This window comes from Cupressus sempervirens, chromosome 7 (assembly GCF_028749045.1).
Source record: "Cupressus sempervirens isolate cs-2001-9-10 chromosome 7, ASM2874904v1, whole genome shotgun sequence".
NCBI lineage: Eukaryota > Viridiplantae > Streptophyta > Pinopsida > Cupressales > Cupressaceae > Cupressus > Cupressus sempervirens.
In genome coordinates, this window is record NC_143124.1 from 501,693,256 (window position 1) to 501,707,087 (window position 13,832).

The window sequence follows — 13,832 nt, forward strand, 5'->3', positions numbered from 1 at the left end:
CCCCTCTTGTTCCCTATTTAAAACCATTTCTTTACCAAAATTAGTGGCCCTTTTAAAAAGAAACATATGCATCAATAGGGAGTACTGACCCCAAACCTTTTGCACCTTGCCCTTTGCAATCCCCACCAATCCCTGGTGAATCTCATTAGCTGAGTAAGATGCAAAATCAAAAATTATTTCCACACCAAAAGAGGAGATTTGGGTAATCATATACATGAAGCTCACAAGAATAAAGTCTTCTTCGCCCTCTCCGAAGACTCTGCATAGGGTCCTATATATCTCTACTGCCCTGGCATTAAAACATGATTTCTTGAATGGTTCTTTAGAAGATGATGTTATGGTTGGGAGGCCTCCAATCTGGCCTATGTGGGCTTTCAGTGCACCTTGTCTAACTACATCCCTTTTGGACATATATTCTTTTTCTAACTCTATCAAATTAATGGGCACATTATACATAGTGAGAGGTCCCAGACTGAAAACCTTCCTAATCTCCTCGAGACTGATGGTAACTAAAGCCTCACCATCCATTCTTCTCACTACCTTAGTGGCTTGGTCATAATTTTTTGCTATAGCTTCAAGCAGGTCAAAATCCATAAACACCCTGGGGACAACAAGCTTTCCAAGATCAAAATTCCATATATTGGCATGAGGGGCATATAACTTCCTTTCTGCAAACCATTTTTTGAATAAACTCAAACCAGTTTGAGAAGTTTGAGCATCCTGATCCCAATTACCCTTATCATACAATCCATCGGCTATCCTTAGCCTAGGGTTCAGTGAGGTTAACCTCTTAACTTGCACTGTTTCTACAGTAGACTCAGGAAGCAACTCAAGAAAATTGTCATGGACATTTCTATCCAAGTAGTTTATTGCACCTAAAAATCTCTTCTTCGGAGGCATCTTGGGCTATCTTTTTAGAACTTAAAAGCTTACGAAGATTATGGTAGTATTACTTACTTGAATTCTCTCTCTATTTTCCTCTGTATTCCTGCAAATTTTTCGCGAACAGACAACTTTACAATTTTATCAGACCTTGGCATTCTTTTCTTTCAGTAATGGCTTCTGCACAAGAATGGCTCCAAATCTTTGCTCGCGTGAGATGAAACTGATGAAATCTCTCTGTATTATACTCTATTTTTCCTCACGGACAAAGCTTTCTTGTCTAATTAATATAGAGAGTGGCACTACATTTTTCATTTAAAACTGCGTCGTCGATCTTCGAAGATCCTACGATCATGTGGTGCAGAGAGAACAACTAGGAGTTGTATTTGACATGTCAGTTATTTTACCCAATGAGAACTTGCCACGTACAAAATTCTTTCTTTGATGGCATTTATATTTGGACCCACTAATGACTGAGAACACGTGTCAGCACATCGCTACTTCGTTATGCATAAAGAACGAGCACCTTGCCATGGCGAAGCGGCGACAATTGTTGATCTGACCCAAAAATGATCGAAAGATATGCTACAAGGCTTCTTAAGAAGGAATGCGGCAGGCCCAACTCACCATGTCACTATAATTATCTCCCTTGAAAATCTTCATAACGAGGAGATGACAGCCGTTGATCACTTACCAAATCAAAGGTGAGGAAAAAGCACAAGATCTCCTGATTTATATTTGCTATGTCGCATGGCTTAACAAGCATGCAACTTGTCATAGCGAGGTAGCGAGCTCTGTAGATCCACTTCAAGCTGACGTTCAGGATTTTTTGTACATTTAGTCAGATAGGCATTAATGAGAATCAGATCTTTGCATAGTTGGCACATGTCAAAATTTACCATAGTCATTTATCATTCCATGTCACCAAAGATCTTGCCGATCTTTTACCATTTTACGGGGCCTTGCTAACTCACTAACAGTGAAGCACCTAAATTTTTTGATAGCGAGGTAGCGAGCTCCGACACTTAAAAGGATTTCGTGCCAAAAAATGCAAGGGTTACCCAATAATCACTTCTGTCAATTAAAACTTATTCTGACAACGGTATTTATGACTGGTCATGCCACCTGGTGTAATTATGATACAAGCAAGATGCAATGTCATCATCTTCAGATTTTCATGTGGCCTCGCTACTTCGCTAATGGCGAAGTGCCTAATTTTTCCGATAGCGAGGTGGAAAAAAGTCTGAAAAAACCATCATTCCGGCTCTGATGTTAGATATTCTAGTGGGTCCCTATCCCTTTTTGGACGGTAACTTACAAAGTGTACCTGCACAATAAATCATTTAATAAGCAAATCTTCGATCGCCATATCTTCACTTTACGGTCCCGCCTCTTAAAATACTCAACACTCGTTACCTTTCCATACTTAATAAGCATGCAACTTGTCATAGTGAGGTAATGACAATGGTAGATCTAGTCAGATCTGACGGTTGGGACAAATAGGAAGAAAGGTAACCCGGGAGAAAGGAAAAGGAATATGACAGCATATTCGTCTCTTTTGAAAATTCAAAATTTTGCGCCCAACAATTTATGAATAGAGATGATATAGGTTTTACATGATGATTATTTCTTATGGATGGATTATCCAAAATCCTATGCTTCACTTAGGAATAGAACATTTGACTTTTCTATGATTTAACAGAAAACTTCTACTACACAAAAAGTTAGACCAACAGTGGCTCTGTCTGGGGATGATAGACTACTTGAGTCTATGCAAGAATTTAGAATCTATGGGAGAGCAGACCACACATTCGATAAGGTGACAACTTCTTCAGAGAGCACAAGGCAACACACAAAAACAAAAACCCAGACTGTACAAGGATTTACAGAAAACAAGACGACAGGAAACCTTAAAGCTACTGCTCATGGAAGAAAATAAGTATTTTTTCAAGAAAAATACCTCTTCAAGAACTGTCCATGAACTGGCAATTCAAGAATATTATAAAATATATCTTTGATTATGTAAGAATCTTCACCCCAAGCATTCTCAATGAGATATGGGCCTAACCAAATGGGATCAAATTTGCCATGTTTTCCTTTATCTTCAATTCTGGCATTCCACATTAAGACTAAGTCTCCATTTTCAAATTTCTTGTTTACAGTTCTTTTGTCATAGAGTGTTTTGACTTGCAACTGCAACTTTTGGTTTCTCAGAGATGCTTCTCTTCTGGCTTTGGTCAATCCTACCAATTCATCCATTCTTTCTTTCATTTCATCAGTAGTATCTTCATCATATGACTGGATGTAATTGTATAGTCCCATCAAGTTGTTTTGGGTCATTCTAGCTTGAATTCCATACACTAAATCAAATGGAGCTACCCCAATTGCCTTCTTTACAGTTACTCTGTCAGCCCATATTGCCAACTGTAACTTGGAATCCCATGCCCTTTTATTATCATCCAAGGTTCTCTTAATGATTTTGCATAGGCTTTTATTTGTGGACTCAGCTTGTCCATTCCCTTGTGGATGATATGGAGCAGATGATGATCTTGTCATTCCATATTTATCACAAAACTTGATGAACTCCTCAGACCTAAAACACATAGCATTATCTATGACAATTCTTTGTGGACATCCAAATCTAGAAATAATATTATTCAATAGGAAATTATTTACCACTTTACTTGTTGCATTTCTGGTAGGGATAGCCTCTACCCATTTTGTAAAGTAGTCAGTAGCAACCAGAATCCAAGAATAGCCAGTGCTAGACTTGGGGAAAATTTCTCCTATGAAGTCTAGACCCCATTGTTGAAAAGGTGCTTGAGTTTCAACTGGCTTCAGCGGAGTATTTCCTAAGAATTTCAGCTTTCCAGCAAACCTCTGACAAGGATCACATTTCTTAACCATAACTTGAGCATCTTTGAACAAAGAAGGCCACCAGAATCTAGCCCTCATTATCTTATGCGCAGTAGTTTTGGCCATGTAATGTCCTCCACATACTCCAACATGCATTTCTTTCAAAATCTCTTTTTCCCTTTCTTTGTCAACACATTTCAACAGAACTCCCTCAAAGTTTCTCCACCATAAGTTATTTTGATCAATTACATACCTGATGGCTTGCAATTTATTATTCCTTTTTTCATTATCAGGTAGATGGGGAGGAACTTCCATATGTTGCAAGTAATGTATAACATTGGTGTACCAGTCACACTGGTCCATGTCGCAAAAGTCAGCTCTGAGATCATCATTTACCAGGTTTATCTGATTAGCTTCTAGGTTAGTTTCGGCCATGAGTTTGGCCAAACCTTGACCTCTTACTAACTTAGTTATCTTCATATCAATGTTAAATTCTTGGATTCTATTGATCCATCTACATCTCCTTCCTGACACTTCCTGTTGAGAGAATATATCCTTAATTGCAGCACTAGGTACAAAAACAATAATAGTAGCACCTACCAAATAACATCTGAATGCTTTTACAGCCTTTACCAAAGCATATGCTTGTTTTTTATTTATTTCATACTTCAGCTCAGCATGTTGCAGGGATTTGCTGAAAAAGGCAATAGGCTGCTCATATCCTTCTTGATTTTTCTGTAATAAAACTGCAGCTACAGTATGGAATGATGCAAAAGAAAAAATATGCATGGGTTTTGCATAATCTGGGGTCCTCAACACTGGAGCATTCTTTATTGCAATTTTTATATCTTGGAATGCCTATGAAGGTTCACCATTCCAATCTATGATAGCTCCTTTCTTGAGCATTTTTGAAATGGGTCTACTAATTTCAGCGAAATTGGTAACAAACCTCCTCTTTCACATTTTTAGGTTTGGGGATTTTATCAATAGCTATTACCCTTTCTGGGTCTATTTTTACCCCATCCTTAGACACTATGTGTCCTAATAACTTTCCTTCTATGACCCCAAATGAGCATTTCTTTGGGTTTAAAGATACCCCATATTCCAAGGCTTTTATAAAAAAAATTTCCAAGTGTTTGCAGTGATCTTCAGCCTTGTTAGAATACGCTGTAAGATCATCCTGGTACACAACCATAAATTTGTCAATATACTCATGAAATGCTACATCCATGGCTCTTTAGAAAGTAGCTCCTGCATTAATCAAGCCAAAAGGCATCCTCACATACACATATGTTCCCCAAGGGGTTGTGAAGGCTATTTTGAACTGTTCACTTTCTTTTACCAGAACTTGATTATATCCAGAAAAGCCATCCATCATTGACATCAATTCAGAGCCGGTCACTTGTTGTAACATGGCTTCCATATTAGGTAAGCCATAATTATCTTTTAGAGATGCAATGTTTAGATTTCTAAAATCAACACAAAGCCTAATATCTCCATTCTTTTTTCTCACAGGAACCAGGTTTGAAACCCAAGTGGAATGCCTAATTGGTTTGATTATTCCACCATCTCTCAGCTTTGTCAATTCTTCCTGCATTTTTGGGGCAAGGGTAGGATTGATTGGCCTCTATTTTTCCCTAAAATGTCTTACATTTTCCTTCAACGGTATGACATGCTGGAAAAGATCCTCCCTATAAACCTTAAGGTCATCATATGACCAAGTAAAAACATGCCTGTACTTTCTAAATAGGTCAATCAATGCTTTTCTAATTTCAATAGGCAAACCTTGGCCAATGTAAACCCTTTTAGGAACTTCATCCATACCCAAATTTATTTCTTCTAGCTCCTGGGGTTTGGGGTCATTCACTCCTGATTTTACTCTGTCTTGGCTATCAAAAATATTTTCCAAGACTACCAACCCCTTCAGCATCTTATTTGTTTTTAATTGTATTATTTCTTGACCAAAAATGGTTTCTTTCCCATTTATGGTTTCAATCAGTCCATTGCAGTCCATCTCCTGACCATGGTACTTGTCTTCATTTAGCAAAAAATTTGTAATATCTTTGTCATCTTCAAACACCTGGCAATTTTCAATGTAGTCAGGTATAGAAGGTCTGTTTTAGACCTCAATCTGGGAGATTCCTGCAAATGATATTTCTTTTGGTTTGATGGCTACATTTGCCAAAAGATCAACCATCTTATTTTGGGTCCTATCTTTCCATGAGATCCCAAATGCATCAAAGAATTCTATTTGATCCCAGACTGCATTTCTATATTGTTTTAATCTCCTATTTTTTGAGGAGTAGGTTCCTTTGATCTGAGAGATGATCAGTTTAGAATCCCCTATTACACACAATTTCTTAATTTTGTGGTGTGTGGCCACTTTGAGTCCTAGCAGCAATGCTTCATATTCAACGATGTTATTAGTGCAGGAAAACTTCAAGGTGAATGAATACCTAAAGGTGTTATTTTCAGGGGACACAAAGACTACACCTGCCCCTGCACCCTCTTTAGAACTAGCCCCATCAAAGAACATTGTCCATAATTTTGGTGAATTCATGCAACATTCAACCTCATTTTCAATGATAGCAGGCAAGTTTTCCACTTCCTGAATAATTAATTCAGCCCTGAAAGCATTAATCCCAGTGTGTAGGAAACAAGTGGTATCTTTATCAATTTCTTCACCTAAGATGTGGTTAACCTTTGGTTCCCTATTTACCCTGACAGCCTTGTCCCCTATATGGAAGGTGGCATAAGTAAGGTCACATTGTAGGCTTCCCCCCATGGCAGCACTCCATTTTCTGGAAAGTAGCATCCCATAGTGTGGAGGTATATCTACCACAAGGACAGACATGGTTAATTCTACCTCAAGAAATGTAGCTAGTTTGAATGGTAAGGCATTTATAGTACCTATTACTGGAACCTCTCTAGCATCCATCCCTCGGCATCTACCTTGCTTAGTATCCACCTTCAATCTTAGGGCTTCCATTACTTTGAAAGGCATTATAGTGTTGGAAGCTCCAGAGTCTATCATACAATTTTTTAAGGTTTTCCCTTTTATGATTAGACTAAGGAAAAAAGGATCAATATCTTCTATGAACGCAACTGATGAATCATTTAAAAACATCTGAGGAATTTGGGATATAATACCATTGTCCTCTATTATTAATGGGGTCTGTTGGGCTACAGGTTGATCATCAATAATATTGTTGTTTGCTATTCCACCCAACCATGACAAAGCCTTATTCTTATGCTCTTCAATTCTAAAAAGCTCAGACAAGGGCACTTTTATAGTAATTTGAGATAACATGGCAATCATATCAATAGGTTCAACCATAGTAGGTTTTACAATAGTACCTGGAATCGAAGTCTTTTGAGTAGTAAGCACCACTTTTTGCTTGACAACATCCGGTTCTAATTTCTCTGGTTGCACTACTATTTTTGTTGCTTCACCTATCTGAAATTGAACCTTCTTCTTTGGTTCCCATTTCTGACCCTTGTTCTCCTTGATCTTAGGCACATCTATACTGACTTTCTTGTGTTGATCATTTATCTTATGAGTGGTGTCTTTGATGAACACACTAGATGGCCTTCCTGCATCATTATTTATTGCTCTATTTCTCAAATTATAATTACTATGGACTTGTGAAATCATTTCGGTTGTAATTCTATCAATTTCCTCCTTGGAGGGGATTCTTAAATTTGTGAGACCTATGTTAGAAAATGTATTGCATACCTTATTTGTATCATTCTCTTCATCATCTAAAAATATTTGCTGATGATGTAACTGGTAAGCAATTCTCTGGCTAGTAACATCATTCTCAGGTTCTTCTAAATCAGAATCTATCAAATCATCACATGTGTTCACCATATTGTAGCTTATATCATCATGGTTTTTCTCTTCAGTTTCTTCTTCTGCTTGCACTCCTTGAGCTTGGGCGAACAACTGGGCAACAACACAATAATTAGCAGAATGAGGTGATTGGCATATAATGCACCATGGTATATCATCATTCATATTTACAGTGTTCCTTTGCAGGGGGTCTGGAGTACCCTTATCTTTCATATTTTGGGTCTGGTTGGGAACTGGTTTACCATCTTTCCACTGACTGGTGTAAGGGTAATTCTGCATCCTAGGCTGTCTATTGAAATTGTTGTTATTCACAGGGGTTCTCTTAGCAACATTTGGCTTATTGAAAATAGTGGGATTCATCTTCTTGAGCATTTCTAAAACATGGCCTATAGTAGGTTCTTCAGGCTTTTTTCCTATGGGAGTTTTGTCACCCTCCCTTTTATTATTATTCTTAGGATTGAAAAGCTTAGGATCATCCCTCCTCCCTAGTTTTCTAGATGCCTTTCTATTATGTTCTATATTCACTGCAACTCTATAGGAATCTCTTAAAGTTTTAGGATCCTTATCTCTTAGTTGATAGGCCATTTTGCTATCAAAAGCATTGAAATAGGTTGTGAGACAGACGTCTTCATTTAACCTCATAAACTAAAAAAGTTTGTACATCCCCTTTTGAAATTTCACATTGAAATCAAATGTGGATTTATTTGGATTCTTCTTGATATTGTTGAACTCATTCAACATGAATCCTGCATTAGTATTGTCCCCATATTGCTCTTTGAACAATTTCTCCAAATCACTCCATGAAGTAATACTATCATCAGACAACCTCCTAAACCAATCCCTTGCATCCTCTGTTAGTGAATGCACAAATAATTTCATCACCATGTCCTCATGTTCAACTTCATAATCATTCAGCATGTCAATGAAAATCCTCAAATGTTCTTCACCAGTAACAACATTATTTCTAGAAAACTTAACCACTTTATCCCTTAAATCAAAAGATATGGGATGGGGGGCACCAGGAATACTGGCAAATGATATTTGTCTATATTTATCGAGGTATATAGGTTTCTTCTGGAAACCAGGAACATTAGAAGTACTAGCTATATTAGCTTGACTCAGGGGAGCAGCTTGGGACAGCTGTGGTGGGACAAATGGGACTTGAGTGCCAATATTAGAAGATGAGGTAGGAGCAAATTAGGGTACTTTCTGAGTCGGGATTATGGGACCACTAACTGGTGTAGGATTTGTAGGTGGGATAGACAAACTAGGCCATGAATTCAATGCAGAATTAGACTTTATGAATTGGATTTTCCTTCTGGTTTCTGCAGCCTGAGCTTCATTTTCAACCTTCTCAAGTTCTTTTGCAAGGTCTTCCCTCTCTTTTCAAGCCTCCTCTAGATCTAGATCTAATTTAGATATGGAGGGTTGTGTAGGTTTGCTCGGTATAGCTTGAGGCTCATTTATTTGGATTCCTATAGCCTTGCCTTTCCCTTTATCTAGAACTATTCCAGTGGGCTCTATTGGATCAACTTGAATGGGTTTATAAGCTTGAACTTGAGCAATAATTGGTTCTTGCCTTTGATTTAGGCATTTCTCCTATTGTTGAACTTTAGCTCTTAGATTATCAACATCTCCAAAGACATCCTTATGGAGAGTTGTGGTATTCTCTTCTAATTTTTTATTTTTCTCTTTCAAAGCAGCCATCCTTCTTAGCAGAGTATCTCTTTCTATTATTGCATCCAAAGTGGCTCGCTCCATCTCCTTTTCAAGAAGAATGCATTTAGCTTCTTCCTCAGCAATCCATTTCTTCAAAAATCCTATTTCAGATTGCACTTCTTTAGAGTCTGCAGAGGTTGCCTCAGAATCAGCAGGGTCATCCAGATCTATAAGGTTTGGTTCCATATAAGGGGCTACTCTGGGATTAAAAGGATTATCAGATGAACTCCTAAATCCTAGCCTACAATTTATATCTGCTATAGGCTCTGGTCTTAATGAAGCAATTCCCATAGTAGATACATCCTTGTCTTGAAAAAATCTCTCATCTGGTAATGGGGTACTAAAAATACCTCCTAAGAGTCTTGTAGTTTCGAATTCAGAGCTAAGCGAAGATGACTCTCTTCCTATTATTGGTTGATAATGGGAATTTACAGAGGCATTACCTCTAGGCTTCCAAGTAGGATTTGGATCTGTTCTTTTCTTATTTTGGTTCTTCCTACAACCTTGGGGTAGATCAGTATACATTGATACATCGGGATTGGCTCTCATGTAAGCCCTTGTGTTTTTTCTCTTGTCAGCCATATTCTTCTTTTGTTACGATAAGCACTAGCTTCAAAACCTTGACTGAGTCGCCACCATCTTTCGGGAAAAAATATAATAACACTTTTACTGATGGAAAGAAAACAATACACAAGTAGGAACAAAAATACGGCACAGACAGACCAATCACTGATGTTGTAAGACTGCAACTCTTGCTTGTTAGATAAGACACTTGGATAAGCTGGATGCGTTAGTGTGTAGCAATGGTATTTGGGTTATATCTTCTTTTAATCCTTAAGGTTTGACACTAAATATTCGCTTACAGCCATGGGAAAAATAAAGATCACACGACACACACGTACATAGTAAGACTAAAGACAACTACAATACTTTTTACAGATGTGTTAGACAGTCCCTAGCAGAGTCGCCATTTTGTTGGTGTTTTTTTAGATGTTAAAACAGTGCTAAAACTACTAAGAAAAAAAAGGCTTAATACCTAGATATCAGTACATACACAACCTAAAGAATAGCCAATTCTCATTATCACTTGCATATACAAAGTACTAGGACCCAACTTCAACAAAACCTCAGACAGTTTTCTACTCTTTTGGCTCTGTAAAAACCAGGGCGGGTGTACCCGGGGATGGTTCAAAAATGGAACAATTGTATGAAAATTATTCTTAGTTTCATTTTGATTCTCATTCCTAAATCCTCAAACATATACATAACTCTTACCAAATTGGTAAACACATCCCTTGAACAGATATGGCCAAGAAATCTTCTATAGATCTGTAGATGTTTTCAATAGCAATGGCTAAATGAAGCTAAAACATTCCATGCAGGCAAGTGCTGGCCAACTTTGAATATCTTACAAGAAATAAAAGTAAAAATTGATTTTATGATGTATTTTGAAAAAACCAGTCATAATATACTTCTCTTTTGGCTGAAATACTTTCGACTAGTGCCTAATCCATTGGGGTTCAGAGTCTATAGTAAATTCTTAGATCTAATTTTTTGCTTTGCAACAAATTCTTATCAGCAATTCTTATCAGAATTTATCATTCAAAAATCCTTTTCAATACCTAAGAAACCTCATCACATTCATCAGAGCCTTTATTTAATCCATTGAATTAACAACAATAACAAATGGATGTACAACCCTACTATATTGCAATCAATTGCATAAGCTTTTACTCACACAACATCAAGGTAGCTAAGTATTTAAAAGGAGACAAAATTCAGAAAGAACTGATATGGGGACAGTTCATAATTTGTATTCATTTCCTTTGAAAATGGTATATCCTTTACAATAGACCCAGAAAGACCTTCAGAAAAGAAGCACAGTTCTTTCTACATTCATGTATATCTCAGAAATTTTGACAGAAAAGTATACTACAAACTTGCTTTCCAAATGTTTGGACCAAAAACAAGACTAAGAACAATACTTAGTAAAAATAGAATTCGGACCATTCTTTAGCCTTGGGATCTCACTTAAATAGTGTGAGATGCAACAAGCTTCAGGCTAAAGAAGGTGACAGGTGTCCTTTCAAAAGAAAGACAAAAACAAAATAACAGAAAGATTAACAACATTTCTTGGTGGGTTCCTTTCTGTTATGCTTCTAAATTGTTGAGACAAGAGCACGATCTGACCTTACAATCATTCTTCACTTTCAGAGTACATACCCATGAGGTTTGTTAGTGATGTATTATCTTCTGTTACCTGCAAACTCACTTTAACCTGGGATTTTCCATGTCATCATTGCTGATTACAAGGGTAACTATTACTTTTGTAACTTCTTCCTCATTGTCTCCTGACATCTGTTCACTAAACTGATTATTCCATTTATTAAAAGTATCATCATCTGGCCAATCAAAATTTAGAGTTTCTCTTTGTATCTTTATTAAAGAATTTGCATTTTCCTCTAAATCATCAAATTCTTTTCTCATAGCAGTATAATACAATTGTACTTTTACTAGCTCCTCGTTTGTCTTTACCCAAAACCAATGGCCAGTCTCACTGATGATGTTTATTATTCTATTATCGAATAATTCATCCATTTCCTTTTTCCATTTTTCTTTTTCCTTTACTATATCAACAGATTCTAAAGCACAAGGAAATAGGGTGAATTTTTCAGCAAGATATTTTGAAAAATAGAGTATCAATCTTCTCTGTAAAGAATCTCTTTCACCCTCAAAATTTTCTAACTTATTCAATAAATGAAAAATCTTATCAACTTAATGATAAGGCATTTGGACTGCAGATATACATATAATTGTAATATCATTATTTCTCTATCTCCATTTCTATGCAAGAGAATCTAGTCCATCCTTTTCTTTATTCAACTCATCCATGAGGGTTACAATCCTTGTCAACTGATCATAAAAAGTTGACCATTGTATTTTATCCCTCAACTATGTCACACCCTGCTTCCATTTCTCTTCCTGCTGATTTCTAAATTCTATCTGCCACTCATGTAATTTGGTTTTTTCTACTTCAAATTCCTCTGCAGTATAGAATTGGGGTCTTTCAGGGGTGTCAGGTATTTCAATGATAGGGGTTAATCCAACAAATGACTGTGGAGGATATGCAATTCTCAGTGTACTGGATTCTCCCACTTTCCTTTTTCCAAGTATCTTCTCCAATTGACATACCTTGTTTTCCAGCTCAATTCTCCTTTTTACCTCTTGATTATAAGCATCCACCACTATTTCATATTTACTATGCATATCAATCATTTCCTTCTCTTCTCTTTCTACAGTGGCCAAGGCAAATTTAGAATAATCCACATTCATGTGGGCTGCCTATACATTTGAAGTATCAGCAACTCTCCTTACAATGATACTCCTTGTTAGTCTTGAATCATTAGGATGTGATGAAGTAGTCCTGGATCCTCTTCTCAGGGACCACATAACAAGGGTAGCTTGATCATTGCTGAATGCTGTACCCAAGAATTCCTCTTTATTTGGATCGTGTAGTCCTAAATTATTTGATACAGAATTAAAAATTAATGCATCAACAATATCCCAATTGGGCAATAATAAAATATTTGCATTTTTTACCATCTGTCTACCCTCATCAGGGGTTATATTCTGGAACTCTTGCATCATTTGTCCCTTTATTTGATTTTGAATGGAGGCCTCATCCATTTCTGGATGCTCTATTTTCATATTCTTACACCTTTGCTCAAAAATGTGCATTTTTACCCTCCATGCAAACTGATGGAAAGCCTTATATCTTACAAAACTATCATCATACAAAAAATGTTGACTGGCTTGTTCCAAAATAGGGTCCAATTCCCTTCCTCTAAAATCTGCTACAGTTAATTCAAAACTTGGCATAGGAGGTTCCTGGGGGTTCCCTTCATCAATTTCTGCTTGTGTAACAAAAATTTCTCCTTGTGACCCCATTTGTTCAAATTTCTCATTGGTGAGCTACTCTTCCTCAATTCTTATTGGAGTTTGAGAAGGTGAGTAACCTTCATCAGGGGATTCTTCTTCCCTTATTATTTTTCTTCTTTTGGGAGAAGGTTCAGGGGGTCTTTCTTCCAGGACAGTACTGGTAGATTCAACTACCTGTTTTTCTTTGTGCACAATGGGCACCTGCTGCCGAACAATAGTATATCCTATCTTCTTTCGTACCACCAATGGACCCATTGCAATGTTGGGGGTGAAACCCAATTTTCTCATAACCTCTCTGGCTTTATCTGGAAAAGAATCAATAAAATGTTGTTTCTTCTCATTCATTACTTCCATTATCTCAGAAAAAGTACTCATGAGCTTATTTATCTTATCTGCATTGGTTGTGGCATTACTAAGAGGACTGTAATCTTTGTCAAAACAATTAATAAACCCCAAAACTTTTGAATAGACTCTCCATTTTTCTTTCTTTATTTCTTTCTCATGGAGAGAATATTCATTTCTCATTATATCTTCAGGAAAATAGAACTCATGCTGAACTGGACGAAGCTTGATTCTAAGTCTA